Raw genomic sequence first — 16,463 nt, 5'->3', positions numbered from 1 at the left:
TCTTCTATTAAAAAATAATAGTGTGGGAAGACGTTGAGAAACATACAGAATATGATCGTCACGGCTGGAGAAAATAAACCGCGTTTTCTCATTAAACAGGAAAGAAAATCTGTCTTTGATTGCAAATAAATCCCAAATGGCGTAACAATGTTACGACTCAAGCTTTTTGTATGGCCAGTGAGTAATTTTAACATATACATATGTTTCTCTGCCTCCCTCCGAAAACATTTCAATCTCTCGCTTTAAATACCCACCACCCGCGTCAGTCCAGAGCAAACCCAGGGCCGGGCGAAGGGCCCGGTGCGTCCAGAAGCCTCGACCCGCCGCCCCCGGTCCCGGCCGAGTCTCCGCGCAGGGCGCCCACCTCCCGCCGCTGCCCGGGCGGGGTCGGCGTCGGGGTCACGCCCGGGGGGAACTGGGGCGCCGGGCGGCGCGGCTGACACCCGGGTCAAGGACCGGACGCTCGGCCGCCATCTCCTCACCTGCGCCACAGCTGCGCCAGCCGCGACCCGCCGAGTGCCCGGATGCGGCTGCGGCCGCCGTTTATTTTCATTCCGGGTGAGGCCGGCCCCGCCCCCGCCGCCGAGGCCGCCGCCGCCGCCGAGCCGCCCCGCCCCGTCCCCGCGCGGCCGAGAAGCAGGGGTATGGGCGGGGCTAAGAGGGGGCCGGGCGGGGTTGTGGGTAGGCTGTGGGCGGGGCTAAGGCGGGAGAGCTGGACACGGATGGGGCGCAGCTGGGGTGAGGGGAGGGGCGAGGGGGGGCGAGGCGGAAGGGCGGGGCAAGGATGGGGCGGGGCGGGGCAAGGGGCGGGGGTAGAGCCTGGGGCGATCGGATGTGGGCGGGGCAGAGAGGAGAGCGAGAAGGCGTCTGGGCGCTGACCGCCCGGGGGACTTGCCGGGGGTCGGGGGCGGGGCTGGCGGGAAGACTCCCCTCGCAACCCTGGGGACCGCCCCTGAGGACCAAGGCGGTGTTGGGCGGGGCCGCTGGCCCGGCCCAGTTTACCTGACTTCTGAGGAAATTGAGCTTGGCTTCGTTCCTCCAGAATCCTCGAAAGAGGCCAGAGCACCTTGGAGCAAGCCCCTTGTCCCCCCACGGCGGGAAAGTCTGGACTTAGTGCAGCTGGATCCGCCCCCGCCCCCCAACCCCCATCCCACCCCCGGACTGGGTCTAACGTGATGACTTCTCTAAAAGTCCAGCTTTTCATCCCTGCGTGCATCACTCGGCCCAGGCCTCCGCTTTGGTGAACTTCCCGGCCCCTTGCCCTCGTACTTCTCTGCTGGGTTTGCTGACCCTGCTAACCCTGTCTCCACACGCTATTGCTGACAGGGCCTCTGGCAATCCGCCTGCTCCCGAAGCGCTCTGCCCACCCCTGTTCTCGGTCATCTAAGCCCCTGGCCTGACGTCTGTGTCCTGTGTCTAGGTGAGGACATAAGACAGGCTTGTCTGGAACTAATGGAGCTCAAAGCCCGCTGGTTGAGCACAGGTCATAGCATAGCTTCCAGAGATGGTTAGATCCGCCTTCGGTAGGACCGAGCTGAAGAATGGAAAGGCAAGATAGAGCCCACGGCAGAGCCCAGAAACTTCTCGCTCGGATGAGACTGTTGGTTCTTCCATTCCAAACCCAAGGCCCCAGCTCGCTTGGGCAGCACATTAACCAAATCCAAGGCCCATCCTGGGACCTTCTTCTAGCACTGTCCTGGGCCCTGCATGTGGCAACTGGCTTCAGCCCTGGGGATAGAGGCAAGCTGCCCAGCCTCCACCTCACCTGGGAAGATAATATCAGTGCCCCACCCTCCCCTTTGCCCCTGCGCAAACATTCCCTGAAACAAAGTGTTGTGTCTAGAATCACTCCAGGAGCTGCAGACTGTCTGAAAGGGGCTTTGCAAACTCTGACACCCTCCACAAGGAGAGGGAAGCACGACCCCTCCTCCTGGTGCCCTTCTGCCCTTGGGGGAAGAAGCCTTGGGTGGGATGTGTGCCTAAGTCCATTTTAGGGGAGAGAAATGTGTGCAAGGAGATCAAACCAGTCCATCCTAGAGGAAATCAGTCCTGAATATTCAATGGAAGGACTGATGCTGAAGCTGAAGTTCCAATACTTTGGCCACCTGATGGGAAGAGCCAACTCACTGGAGAAGACCCTGATGCTGGCAGGAGGAGAAAAGGGCAACAGAGGATAAAATGGTTGGGTGGCATCACCCACTCCATGGACGTGAGTTTGAGCAAACTTCAGGAGTTGATGATGGACAGGGAAGCCTGGCATGCTGCAGTCCATGGGGTCACAAAGAGTCGGACACGACTGAGCGACTGAACAACATGTTCCCAAAGAGTCCCTGTGTGCCGTTTTCCTGACCCCACGGGAAAGACTCTGCCCACACCACAGAGCAACTTCTGGTCCCCCTTTTTTCCTCCTGTGACCTGCAGATGTTGTCCACTGGCCTAGCAGTGCTTCTTAGGAAGCTGGCTGATTTCTGTGTCTTTCTGAATAAGAGTCTTGTGGCTCTACAGCCTCCTTTGAGAACAGGAACACTTAGAAATCTTTGAAATTAAAGTTAACTGTGGGCCAAATCGATTTCTTAGTTAAGGCAAAAGACGAACAGCAAAATGGGGGGAAATTTTGCCTTCCATTTCAAAACCATACTTGAAGAACTCTCACAATTTGATAAGAAAAAGACCAAAGCAGAAAACTGGCCAAAAGCTACTAAAATATGATTCACTGAAAAGGAAATAGAAGTGCTTTGTAAATATGCAAAAAATTACTCATCTCGTTCATGATGAGACCCTAAATATAAATTAAAACTACACCCAGAGACTTCCTTTGTGGTCCAGTGGTTAAGAACTTGCCTTTCAGTGCAGGGAATGTGGGTTGATCACTGATCAGGGAACTAAGATCCCATATGACATGGAGGAACTAAGCCCACACGCAGCAACGAAGAACCAGTGCAGCCAAAAATTTAAAGAAGAAATACAATTTTAGAAACTATACCAAAATTTCACTTTTTACCTCTCAGACTGAAAAAGATGGATAACATGCTGTGATGACAAGGCTGTGTAGAAACAGCAATCTTCATACCTTCCTTGTGGAAGGTTATGTTGATACAACTCTTAAGAGGGCAATTAGCTGAGACTGTGGCTCAGATGGTAAAGAATCTGTCTACCAAGGCAAGAGACACAGATTTGATTCCTGTATTGGGGAAGATCCCCTGGAGGAGGAAATGGCAACCCACTCCAGTATTCTTGCCTGGAAAATCCCATGGACAGAGGAGCCTGGCGGGCTACAGTCCATGGGATCACAAGAGTTGGACATGACTAAGCATAGAGCACACACATAGCATATCTGTCAAAACTAAAATGCGTATTCTCTTTGACCCAATAATTCAATGTTTCTTGTTCTGACTATTCTTTACTAATCTGCCTCCTTTCTGTTATTCCTCAAACTGACATTTAGTGACTTCAACTGCAATTTCTTGAGATGAAGAATTCTTCTTAAATTGTGTATGCATTTTGGTTGCTACAGGTTTTGTGGTGATGAAGAATCAGGGGACTTCTGCATAACTGGTCTTACTTCTGATAGAATAAAACCAGAAAATCCTTAAACATTCTTTGCATGACCATGAGATTTAACACTAAATGTTATCAGTTCTTCCTAGAAAAACCAAAAAAAAAACCACCAAACAGGAAGTTTGGGCAGTTCAGCTTTATTTATAGTTGTTCGGATCAGAACAATATACATGCATTGGGTTAAATTATGTACTTAACTAATTTTTTCATAGATGGGAAGATATATTTTAAAAGAAAATAACTTCATTCTTGATTTTTTTCTATTTATAAATGGAAATTTCTGAGTGGTTATAAACTAAAATTTGGGGGGAATTTGAGTGATGATTCACACTTTGGTCTTGCAGGTTTTCAGTTTCACTGCTGTTTGGATATGTGGTCTTTTTATTCATCATCTTGGCTGGATGAGAAGAAAGTGGAAGGAGCAGAGAAAAGAAGCAGGTGGACAGGGAGCTTTGTTCCCATCTTATTGGGAATACATAATTTCCTTCATCCTTAGAAATGATAGAAGCTGTAAAAAGGTATGGAGAGGTCCGATAAGAGAGTTACCCTGATGCTCAGGAAACATGGGCTGGGAAGATAGATCTCAGGTCCTATTAGAAAGTGTAAAACAGTGTTATAGTTAAAAGACCCTCCAACCAGCCACTGTTCGCCATCCTCCAGTGAATACCACAGTCATGCAGTATCACATAGGAAGATCAGCATGTCTTCTTTAAGCTCTGGGGATCGAATCTATCCCAGGTTTTCAGGATACAGTTCAAAGGAGTAAGGCTGAAATTGTTAACTCCCATCTGTAAGAGAGAAAAAAGCAGCATCCAGTGCCTTTGCCCTTTTCCACCAGAAGCATCCCTCCCTGCTCTAGATGGGGGTGGAGACAGGTCTTCCACCTAAGCTTCCTTCCCTGGCCAGAGCTAACCTGTCCCTTACCAGCGCAGCTGTCCCATCATCATCCCTCCCTATTCTACCACCGAAGTGGGGTGGAGATCCATCAGGGATAGACTTGATGGTATCCCAGATTGCTGTCCAATTCCTCACCATTAAAACCTTTGCCTGCCTCTGATGTCACCCAGGGTGCAATCAGAGTAACCTTCCAGAATGCTTCCCAAGCTAAGACTGCCAGGAGAAACATTCATCTCCTGGATTCCTGTGCATGGTCCTCAGTCTATTCCTGACCACAATAAGACTGGTAAATCATAAGGGGGCCAACATAAAGCCAAGATATCCCTTCCGAGCATCACCACACCTGTATAAGTGATAGCAAAAGAGATGGTGAAGGCCCAGCCAGTGAAGAAAAAGTGACTTTTGTCTTCAAGTTATTAGGGCCAGTCCTTCCAGTTCATTCCCACAGATTCAACAGAAAGAATATCTAAGGAGTTGAGACAAAAGCCACTGGAGAGCCTTCTCTGGTCCACTAACAGCTAGTGTTACCAAAGGAAGAAACCTGCTGTACTTCCAATCTGAGTAACTTTTAGCCTGAAAGATGGTCTTGGAGCTAGAGCTCCACCTAGCTTCCAAACGTGCTCCTGTTGTAAATCTCAACTAGGCCTAAGGCGCTTCCTGAAGAAAAGGCAATGGCACCCTACTCCAATACTCTTGCCTGGAAAATCCCATGGACGGAGGAGCCTGGTAGGCTGCAGTCCCTGGGGTTGCTAAGAGTCGGACATGACTGAGTGACTTCACTTTCACTTTTCACTTTCATGCATTGGAGAAGGAAATGGCAACCCACTCCAGTGTTCTTGCCTGGAGGATCCCAGGGACGGGGGAGCCTGGTGGGGTGCTGTCTATGGGGTTGCACAGAGTCAAACACAACTGAAGTGGACTTAGCAGCAGCAGCAGCAGCAGCAGCAGCAGCAGCAGCAGCAGCAGCAGCAGCAGGCACTCCCTGACTATCAATCTAAGCTTGGGATCTAAGTCAAAGTGCATAGTAACAGCATAGATCACAAGTCCCTTGAAAGTTTATGATTCAGCAGATTAGGTTAGTAGTTTCAATTTCCAAGGTAGTTATGAAATGGTCAAAGAGACCAGGAAACGTTGACTGAGAAAGGAAAATTCAGTCCACATGCTTTGCCCATTTCTGGCCGCTCCCCTCGCGGGGATGTTGGATGCCTCTTGGCATCAGCAGGTTGGTATAAACCCCCAACAAGGCTCCCCTTGTGGGGCTGCCTTTAGTCATTACGAGGCATCACAGAACTGCAAAGCAGGGCTCAACGCTTGCTTCGTGGTCAATTCCATGTCTCTTTGATGCCACTTTCACAGACAGGTGCACCGTAAAGTTAGTAAAATACAGCAGAAAATGTGTATAATAGGAGAACAAAGAACTAGAGCTCCAAGCATCCTTACCTGTCTTAAAGATCCCAGATGAACTCCCAGTATGAACGGCTGTGGCTGCGAGCTGTGAGCTATGCCAGGGTTTGTGATATTCGGAGAAGAGGATTTCGATCTGGGGCCAGAGTTGAGGCTTGACTACTCAAAGCTTTTGTGTAATAAAGTTTTATTAAAGTATAAAAGGAACAAGAGGACGCTTCTGACATAGCTATCAGAAGGGGACAAAAAGAGTGCCCCTTTCGCTAGTTTTTAGCAAGGAGTTATATATCTGTTAGCAAGTTTCTAATCAGATAAAGTGAAAGTGAAAGTCGCCCAGTTGTGTCTGACTCTTTGCAACTCCCCTGAATTATACAGTCCATGGAATTCTCCAAGCCAGAATACTGGAGTGGGTAGCCTTTTCATTCCCCAGGGGATCTTCCCAACTCAGGGATCAAACCCAGATCTCCCGCATTGCAGGCAGATTCTTTACCAGTTGAGCCACAAGGGAAGCCCAAGAATACTGGAGTGGGTAGACTATCCCTTCTCCAGGGGATCTTCCCAACCCAGGAATCGAACCGAGGTCTCCTGCATGGCAGGAGAATCACCTGCAATGACAAAGAATCATCTCAAAACCGAGAGAGTTGCATCAGGCCCCTCTCCCACAACATTCACTTTGAGATAGCATTGGCACAAGGTGAGTCATCCCCAGCCATAAAACAATTGACATGAATCTTAAAGAAAGGCAAATTTCCAAGCAAATGTATAGTTTTATTAACATAGCTTAAGAGAACATTTTTATGAGGGAAACTGCATTGGTCAGCTCAAGGTTTGAGAAAAATTAAGTTCAGGCAGAAGCAGGTGTTGTCATGACAACACAGAATTCGAAAGAAGCCTCCTTTTAATTTTGTATTAAAAAGTGAAAAAAAATGTCTGACACTTACAATTTATTTCCTCTGCTTGGAGACCCCTAGCCTTCCTACCTGTTACCCTCGCATAACCTTCCACCTGATCAGATGCACACAGCTATTTCACAGCTCTAACTGTAGGCAACTAATAGCCACGCAGAGTTCTTAATCTATAACTAAGCAGATTCTGCCCTTTAAGGGAGGGGTTCAAATGTCTTGCCTCCCACCCTGTGGAAAACCTGATTTACCTCCATTTTCCATTCATTTCAACATTCCTTTCCTTTCCTCCATATGAATCTGTGCTTCTTGGAACCATATAACATCTGCTTAGTTCACTCATGAGTTCAATAAAATCTTCAACATATGTTCATTTTTATATCTGAATTGAGTCATGATTTTACTTTTTTATGAAACTTACCATTTAACACTTTTTATGCCAATAATAAAAGATGGCAGTAGCACCTCCAGGCATTGTTTGTGGTCCAGATGAAAAGAAAAGGGAAGGGCTAAGAATGAAAAGTATGTCAACTAACTGTCCATTTTTATCTGGAAAACCATAGCTTATCCAGAAGCCCCACCCCTTAGCTTCCTCTCACTTTTGACTGATTAGAAAAAAAAAAAAAATGTCTCCTAGTCATTCCTAGGAGACTGTGGTGGTGAAGAAGACTCTTGAGAGTCCCTTGGACAGCAAGGAGATCAAACCATCAACCTGGAATATTCATTGGAAGGACTGATGCTGAAGCTGAAGTTCCAATACTTTGGCCACCTGATGCAAAGAGCCAACTCACTGGAAAGACCCTGATGCTGGGGAAAGACTGATGTCAGGAGGAGAAGCAGGTGACAGAGAGTGAGATGGTTAGATGGTAGGTATCATTGACTCAATGGACATGAGTTTGAGCAAACTCTGGGAGATTGTGGAGGACTGGGAAGCCTGGCATGCTGCAGTCTACGGGGTTGCAAAGAGTTTAGTGACATCGCTTACTCGTGGAATCTAATACATGACACAAAGGAACCTATCAGTGAAGCAGAAGCAGAGACACTGAGAATAGACTGGTGGTTGCCAAGGGGGAAGGGGGTGGGAGAGGCTTAGATTGGGAGTTTGGGATTAACAGATGCAAACCGGTGTATATAGAATGGATAAACAACAAAATCTTCCTGTATAGCATAGGGAACTATATTCAATATCCTATGGTAAACCATAATGGAAAAGAATATGTGTATATATGTATAACTGAGTCACTTTGCTGTACAGCAATAATACAGCATTGTATACGATACTTCAATGAAATGAGTGAATTCAACTATCCTTCAATGAAAAATAAATTTTAAAAAGAAATCTAGACTTCATAGTCTAGGAGATAGGAAAGCTTTTATTATTTCGTTTGCAAAAGAGTGGCAGGATAGAAGGGGCATAAATAAGACCAATCTGATGACCACTTGCAGGAAGGACTAGAGAGAGGGGTCTGGAGGGCATTGCAATGATTCAGGTAGGAAGAGATATAGATGTGGCTTATAGTAGTAGTTCATGGACAACTACTGGATACAAATGCTTTGGATGGGGAAACATACAGTATTTGATGACTACTCGGATGAAAGAAGATAAAGGAGCAAGTCAAGTTCTGCGTTCTTAAAATTTTTTTTCCTCATGTAATTTCACATGTAGGCAATGTAATTGAATTCATGGACTCCGATGACGTTGTTCAGCGGCTTTTATCCAGTCCCACGGCTTTAAAGAGCATCTTGACCTTGATGGCTCATGTGCCAGTGTCTTTAGTTGCAGAGCACACAATCAATTCTAGGGATAGATTATTCTAGAAGGGGCTTATTACAGTGTATTTGGTAGCTCTTAAGACCTTCAAGAAGGGCAAAGAACAAGACTTGGATGCTGAACAGCATCAGGAATAAAGCAATCTGGGATGTCACAACCAAGGAAAATGTCCAGCCATACCATGGAATTTTTCTACCAGGATCACCCTTATCAGCGCCACCTGCCCCTTAGCCTCTCTGGCACTGGACAGCAAAAGTGCCACCCGGCCACTCTGGAAGAACCTCATGTACCTGCTGCCCTGCTGGTAGCTGCACACTCCTACCTTATGCTGGTCTGCCCAAGTCTCCCGTGGATATGTGTGCTATGAGTCTGGGGACAGCTGCAGAAACACTAGCTGCAAGAGAGTCTAGTAGGTGCCATCTTTCATTTCCAGCTGCTGGGAAAGAGTGAAGGCAAAAGGAGAAGGGAAAGGCAGAGGATGAGATGCTTAGATAGCAACCAACTCAATGGACATGAATTTGAGCAAATTCTGGGAGATAGTGAAGGACAGGGAAGCCTGGCTTGCTGCAGTCCATGGGGTCACAAAGAGTCAGAGACAACCTAGTGACTAAATAACAGAATAACCTGAGCAGACCAGCTAAAAGGGTGGTGGGGGAAGGAAGTGATGCTTGGGCAGAGATCTGAAGGATGAGCAGAGGTTAACCAAGCAGGGGTAACAGAGAAGGCAGTATCTTACAGACCACATTACAGAGCAAGGGCTCGTGTGCCTGTGATGCAGGAAGCCAAACTCTCACAACGGGTGTTTGTCACAAAGGACAGGATTGTTTGCAGAGCACCATGCTCAAAAGACCCACACTCCCCAGTGGCATTCAGGCAACAGTTTATAAAGACAGTGTTAAGGGCAAGGGTCATAGAATGCAGGATCAGTTCACGGACATTCTTCCGGTTGGTTGGTAGTGAGGTACCAGGGTGATGTTGCAAATCTCAATCATCAACCTCCTGGTTCCAACCAGTGTGGGATCTGATGCTTGCGGTCAGCATGTGGTCACCACCCTCCACTGGGTGGGGATCTTAGTTTCTGCAAAGGAACTCAAAGATAAGCATCTGATTGTTCCCTCTGTTCCTCCCTGAGGAACTTAGAGTCCTGTCACTCTACTGTCCTGTTCGTTAACTGCTTGACCCTGCTCTTTGGAACTCAAGGAAAGAAGGCTTAGGAAACTGAAGCCTTTTTCTCCCTATAAACAAGAAAAGGGGGACACAGAGGGGCTTTTGTACCAGAGGAGGCCCTGGTACAGAAGAGTCCTGCTCAGCTTCAATCCCCTCTCTTTCTTTAACACTCTTCTATCCTGAAGGGGAATGAGACAGGAAAAGGAATAAAGTTTTGGATAGAGAGATCAGTCATTCACTCAGTAAGGGAACTTGGTTTTAGCAGGACTCAGTTTCAACAAGGACATTAGCCTGTGGCCAGAGGAAGCCCCGTGAAGGACGCAGTGTGGTCGAAGAAAGAGAGAACAAAGGGAACGTAATGTCAGGCATGGTTGGAGAAACGAGCCAAGCCTTGTGGAGCATGGCCTGCTCACCCCTTGGGAGCAAGAATCTGCTGGTATGTGAGATTCCAGTTGAGCTCTTTCAAATCCTGAAATACGATGCTGTGAAAGTGCTGCACTCAATATGCCAGCAAATTTGGAAAACTCAGCAGTGGCCATAGGACTGGAAAAGGTCAGTTTTCATTCCAATTCCAAAGGCGATGCCAAAGAATGCTCAAACTACCACACAATTGCACTCATCTCACACACTAGTAAAGTAATGCTCAAAGTTCTCCAAGCCAGGCTTCAGCAATATGTGAACTGTGAACTTCTAGATGTTCAAGCTGGTTTTAGAAAAGGCAGAGGAACCAGAGATCAAATTGCCAACATCCACTGGATCATCGAAAAAGCAAGAGAATTCCAGAAAAACATCTATTTCTGCTTTATTGATTATGCCAAAGCCTTTGACTGTGTGGATCACAATAAACTGTGAAAAATTCTGAAAGAGACGGGAATACCAGACCACCTGACCTGCCTCTTGAGAAATCTTTATGCAGGTCAGGAAGGAACAGTTAGAACTGGACATGGAACAACAGACTGGTTTCAAACAGGAAAAGGAGTACGTCAAGGCTGTACATTGTCACCCTGCTTATTTAACTTATATGCAGAGGACATTATGAGAAACACTGGTCTGGAAGAAACACAAGCTGGAATCAAGATTGCCGGGAGAAATATCAATAACCTCAGATATGCAGATAACACCACTCTTATGGCAGAAAGTGAAGAGGAACTAAAAAGCCTCTTGATGAAAGTGAAAGTGGAGAGTGAACAAGTTGGCTTAAAGCTCAACATTCAGAAAACGAAGATCATGGCATCCGGTCCCATCACTTCATGGGAAATAGATGGGGAAACAGTGGAAACAGAGTCAGACTTTATTTTCTTGGGCTCCAAAATCATTGCAGATGGTGACTGCAGCCATGAAATTAAAAGACGCTTACTCCTTGGAAGGAAAGTTATGACCAATCTAGATAGCATATTCAAAAGCAGAGACATTACTTTGCCGACTAAGGTCCGTCTAGTCAAGGCTATGGTTTTTCCTGTGGTCATGTCCATATGTGAGAGTTTGTTGGACTGTGAAGAAGGCTGAGTGCCAAAGAATTGATGCTTTTGAACTGTGGTGTTGGAGAAGACTCTTGAGAGTCCCTTGGACTGCAAGGAGATCCAACCAGTCCATTCTGAAGATCAACCCTGGGATTCCTTTGGAAGGAATGATGCTAAAGCTGAAACTCCAGTATTTTGGCCACCTCATGTGAAGAGCTGACTCATTGGAAAAGACTCTGATGCTGGGAGGGATTGGGGGCAGGAGGAGAAGGGGATGACCAAGGATGAGATGGCTGGATGGCCTCACGGACTCAATGGATGTGAGTCTGAGTGAACTCCGGGAGTTGGTGATGGACAGGGAGGCCTGGCGTGCTGCGATTCATGGGGTCGCAGAGTCGGACACGACTGAGCGACTGAACTGAACTGAGAACCAGTGTGTGGTAGGAATGCAGAAAAGCAAGTCAAACCCAGAGACAGCTAGAGAGCAGTCCTTCCAGGGACATGGGCAGGAGAGAAGGGTCACGTTCACCAGAGACAGCTAGAGAGCAGTCCTTCCAGGGACATGGGCAGGAGAGAGGGGTCACGTTCACGCTCATGCTCACGTATCTGGATGGCTGGACAGCAGGGCCAGACACTGAATGAAGGCCCTGGAAGAGAACCAGGCCTGTTTCTGTTTTGTTTTCTGGAGGAAGAGGTTTGGAAGGACTCAACAGTTCAATTCTGGAGATAATAACGTTTGGAGGTGTGTTTGAGACAGGCGAGAGGGCTATCTGGGAAGAATATAAGTAAAAGAGGAGTGATCTTGGCTGGAGATACAACCCCATGAGATAGCTGTGCTCGTGTACAGACACCGAAGACACGGCCATGGATGCCTAAGAAAGCCCAAGACCCAGCGAACAGAGCACAGAGAGATGCAGCCGTGCAGGGGCCACCCAGTGGTTCCGAGCTCTGAAAATGGCAGGTCTACCTTTTGCAGAAATAAGGAGAATGAGGCTGTTTTTAAAAATTGAAGTATATTTGATTTGGGTTTCCCAGGTCGTGCTAGTGGTAAAGAACATGCCTGCCAAGTATTCTTGCCTGGAGAATCCCATGGACAAAGGACCCTGGCAGGTACAATCCACAGGGTCGCAGAGAGTTGGATACAACTGAAGTGACTTAGCACACATGCACACATAGTTGATACACAATGTTGTATTAGTTTTAGGTGCACAGCAAGTAATTCAGTTATATATTTGTATTATATATATATATATAGCCTTTTTCAGATTCTTTTCCACTAGAGGTTATTACAAGTTATTGAATATAGTTTCCTCGAGTATACAGTAGGTCCTTGTTGTTTATCTTTTTTATATACAGTAAGTGCGTGTTTGTTAATCCCAAACTTGTAATTTATCCTTTCTTCCCCTTTAGTAACCATAAGTTTGCTTTTCATGTCTGTGAGTCTATTTCTGTTTTTTAAATAAGTTCATCTGTATAAGTTTTTGAGATTTCACATATAAATGGTATCATTTGATATTTGTCTTTGTCTGACTTACTTCACTTAGTATGATAATCTATAGGGCCATCCATGATACTGCAAATGGCATCATTTCATTCTTTCTTATGACTGAGTAATTGTCTATTAGGACTCTCTCTTTCCCTCTATCTTTGTATATATGCAGAGCATCTTCTTTATCCATTCATCTGTCAATGAACACTGAATACTTAGGCTGTTCCATGTCCTGACTTATTGTAAGCAGTGCTGCTGTGAACATTGGTGTGCATGTATCATTTCTAATTAAAGTTACAGCTATGTTTCCAGGAACGGGATTTCAGGATCATATGGTAACCAGGCTGCTGCTGCTCCTGCTAAGTCACTTCAGTTGTGTCCGACTCTGTGCGACCTCACAGATGGCAGCCCACCAGGCTCCTTCATCCTGGGGATTCTCCAGGCAAGAACGCTGGAGTGGGTTGCCATTTCCTTCTCCAATGCATGAAAGTGAAAAGTGAAAGTGAAGTCACTCAGTCGTGTCCGACTCTTAGCAACCCCAGGGACTGCAGCCTACCAGGCTCCTCCGTCCATGGGATTCTCCAGGCAAGAGTACTGGAGTGGGGTGGCATTGCCTTCTCCGATAGTAACCATAGTTTTAGTTTTTTAAGGAAATGTCGTACTCTTTTCCATAGTGGCTACACCAATTTACATTCCCACCAGCCTCATAGGAGGGGTCCCTTTTCTCTATACCCTCGCTAGTATTTGTTATTTGTAGACTTTTTGATCGTGGCCATTCTGACTGGTGTGAGGTGATACCTTGCTGTAGTTTTAATTTGCATTTCTCTAATAATTAGTGATGTTGAGCATCTTGTCATGTGTCTGTTGGTCATCTGTATGTCTTCTTTGGAGAAACGTCTGTTTAGGTCATCTGTCCATTTTTCAATTGGGTTATTTGTTTTTCTAATATTGCACTGCATGGGCTGTTTGTATACTTTGGAAGTTAAGTTCTCACCTATCGCATCATTTGCAGATATTTCTTCCATTTTGTAGGTTATCTTTTTGTTTTGTTTATGGTTTCCTTTTGAAAGGTCAGGGTGAGGTCAGGATGAAGGTCAGGGCAAGGTCAGGCATGCCCGGGCATGTCGGGACATGCCCCAGCAGAGGGCGCTGCAGACACACCCCGGAGACGGGCCTGCAACCAAGCCGACCAATCAGGAGCCGACACGGAGCCCTTGAACACCAATCACCGCTGAGCCCGCGTGTTCTTCCTTATATGGGAGCCCCGGCCCGGGCTATAAAACCCTTCCCCACCCCTCACACCTCGCAGACTCCACAGACTCCCTTTACCCCGCAGACTCCCTTTGCTTTGCAGACCCCCCCTCGCTCCCCTGCTTACCCACCCCCGGGAATTCTGCCCGAGAGCGACTGCCCAATAAAAGGCCCTGTTCAACGGTCCATAGGGGTGGTTCCTTCTTCCCGCGGCGTTTCTTACACCTGTGCTGTGCAAAAGCTTATAAGTTGATTAGGTCCTATTTATTTTATTTTATTTTTTTTTTCTGTCTTGGGAGGCTGACCTAAGAAAATAATAGTATGACTTATGCCAGAGAATGTTTCTCCTAGAATGTTCTCTTCTAGGTGTTTTATTGTATTGTGTCTTATATTAAAGTCTTTAAGTCATTCTTTTTCTTGTGTGTAGGCTGTGAAGGAATGTTCTAACTTCATTGATTTACATGCTGTCCAGCTTTCCCAACATCACTTACTGAAGAGACTGTCTTTTTCTCTACTGTATCTTCTTGTCTCCTTTGTCAAAGGTTAACTGATCATAGGTATGTGTTTATATATGGACTTCCCTGGTGGCTTAGATGGGAAAGAATCTGCCTGCAATGCCAGAAACCTGGGTTTGATCCCTGGGTCTCGAAGATTCCCTGGAGAAGGGAATGGGTACCCACTCCAGTGTTCTCGTCTGGAGAGTGCCATGGACAGAGGAGCCTGGCGGGCTACAGTCCACGGGGTCGCAAAGAGTCGGACCCGACTGAGCGACCGACGCTTCCGCTTCCGTGCATGTGTGCGTGCGTGCGTGCGTGTGTGCTAAGTTGCGTCAGTCATGTCACTTCAAGTCGCTTCAGGGCTTCCCCGGGGGCTCAGCGGGTAAAAGAATCCGCCTGCAATGTGGGAGACCTGGGTTTGATTCCTGGGTTGGGAAGATCCCCTGGAGAAGGGAATGGCTACCCACTCCAGTATTCTGGCCTGGAGAATTCCATGAACTGTATAGGCCACGAGGTCACAAAGAGTCGGACACGATTGAGCAACTTTCACTCACTTCGCTCTCAAGTTGTTATGGTATTTAGATATCATTGCATACATAAGCCAAGAGTGGCATAATAGTTTCTCTTTAAAATATGTTAGTACCTCCACTAAATTTGGAGTTGCATTCTGTAGAGTCTTTTAAGTGACATGAAAGTCAGTCAGAGACAAGAGAATCCTTCCCGTTCTCCAGAGGATATACCCAACCCAGGAACTGAACCCAGGTCTCCCACACTGCAAACAGATTCTTTACCCACTGAGCCACCAGGGAAGCAAAAGCTGTGTGGGAAATTGAAAACTGTGAGGGGTGCCTTTGAAGAGACCGCCTTGCCAAACTTAGGGATCATCCTGAGTTCAGGGCTCCTTCTTGTGGTGAGATTCAGAATTTGTGTCTGTTGGGGAGCACGACAGACACACGCTCTGAAAATGCCATTTTTGGCAAGCCACACCCTCCTGGGTTCATTTCCTGGCATCGGTGTGTATAAATCGTGAACCCAGTGGGGGTTCAGTTCACCTGTTGGTAACAGACCATCATGTCTCATCTTCACCTTGGCTACCCTCCCCTCAAAAGCAGGAAGATACTTCATCCCTCTACCAAAGCTCAGAATCAAATAGAAGTGAAAAAAGCACCCTACACACCTCACCAAGCAGGTGGTTTGATGGTCGTTCATTCATTTGCCACACATTAATTCAGTACCTACTATGTACAGGCATGATGCTTGGTGATCTAGGGCAGGTCGCCATCTGCTAGGGGAATCTACCCTCTTCTCTTTTAAAAAGCTTAAAGAAGTTCTCAAATAAAAGAGGAACCCAGCAGTAACTAAAAACCACAGATTTTCACCGCCCCCACCCCACTCCCAAAAAAAGATTAAAATGGTCCACAAACATTTAAAAAGACATTCAACCTCTCTGGGCTTTCCAGGTGGCTCAGTGGTAAAGAACCTAGCAATGCAGGAGATGCAGATTCGACCCCCCAGTTGGAAAGATCCCCTGGAGGAGGGCATAACAATCCACTCCAGTGTTCTTACCTGGCAAATCTTGTAAACAGAGGAGCCTGGCGGGCTACAGTCCATAGCGTCACAGAGTCAGACAGGACTGAACACACGTGTGAAGTGGTTAACGGCTAGGCAGGTCTCGCTAGGAAGGCCAGAGGTCCCCCAGACCACAGGAGGAGACAAGTGGCAGGGAACTGGTTTTTTTCCTGCATTTCTCCCCCCCTCCTCCCCCCCCCAACTTTAACCCCATAGGAAAGTGAAAGTGAAAGTCGTTCAGTCCTGTCTGATTCTTTGCAACCCCATGAACTGTATAGTCTTGAATTCTCCAGGCCAGAATACTGGAGTGGGTAGTCTTTCCCTTCTCCAGGGGATCTTCCCAACCCATGGATGGAACCTAGGTCTGCCACATTGCAGGCAGATTCTTTACCAGCTGAGCACAGGGGAAGCCCCACCTTGGAGGCTGCTTTAATTCTGTGTTGCTATGACGACAATCAGGTCTGCCTGAAAGTAACTTTTTTCCAACCTGGGAAATGC

At 47.0% G+C, this 16,463-nt stretch overlaps 1 protein-coding gene across 2 annotated transcripts in view; it reads right to left on the bottom strand.

The window, feature by feature from the left end:
* The window catches only part of NUB1 (negative regulator of ubiquitin like proteins 1), a 36,176-nt gene extending 35,642 nt beyond the window's left edge, over positions 1-534 (bottom strand). For both annotated transcript variants that reach the window (XM_068972298.1, XM_068972299.1), the window contains exon 1: positions 483-534. The gene's annotated coding sequence lies outside the window, so the exon portion shown is untranslated. The remainder of the gene's footprint in view (positions 1-482) is intronic.
* Between the last annotated feature and the right edge of the window lie 15,929 nt (positions 535-16,463).

Source organism: Capricornis sumatraensis, chromosome 5 (genome assembly GCF_032405125.1).
Source record: "Capricornis sumatraensis isolate serow.1 chromosome 5, serow.2, whole genome shotgun sequence".
NCBI lineage: Eukaryota > Metazoa > Chordata > Mammalia > Artiodactyla > Bovidae > Capricornis > Capricornis sumatraensis.
The sequence above is the reverse complement of the archived record's forward strand: the minus strand, read 5'-3'. Positions and strand labels throughout refer to the sequence as shown.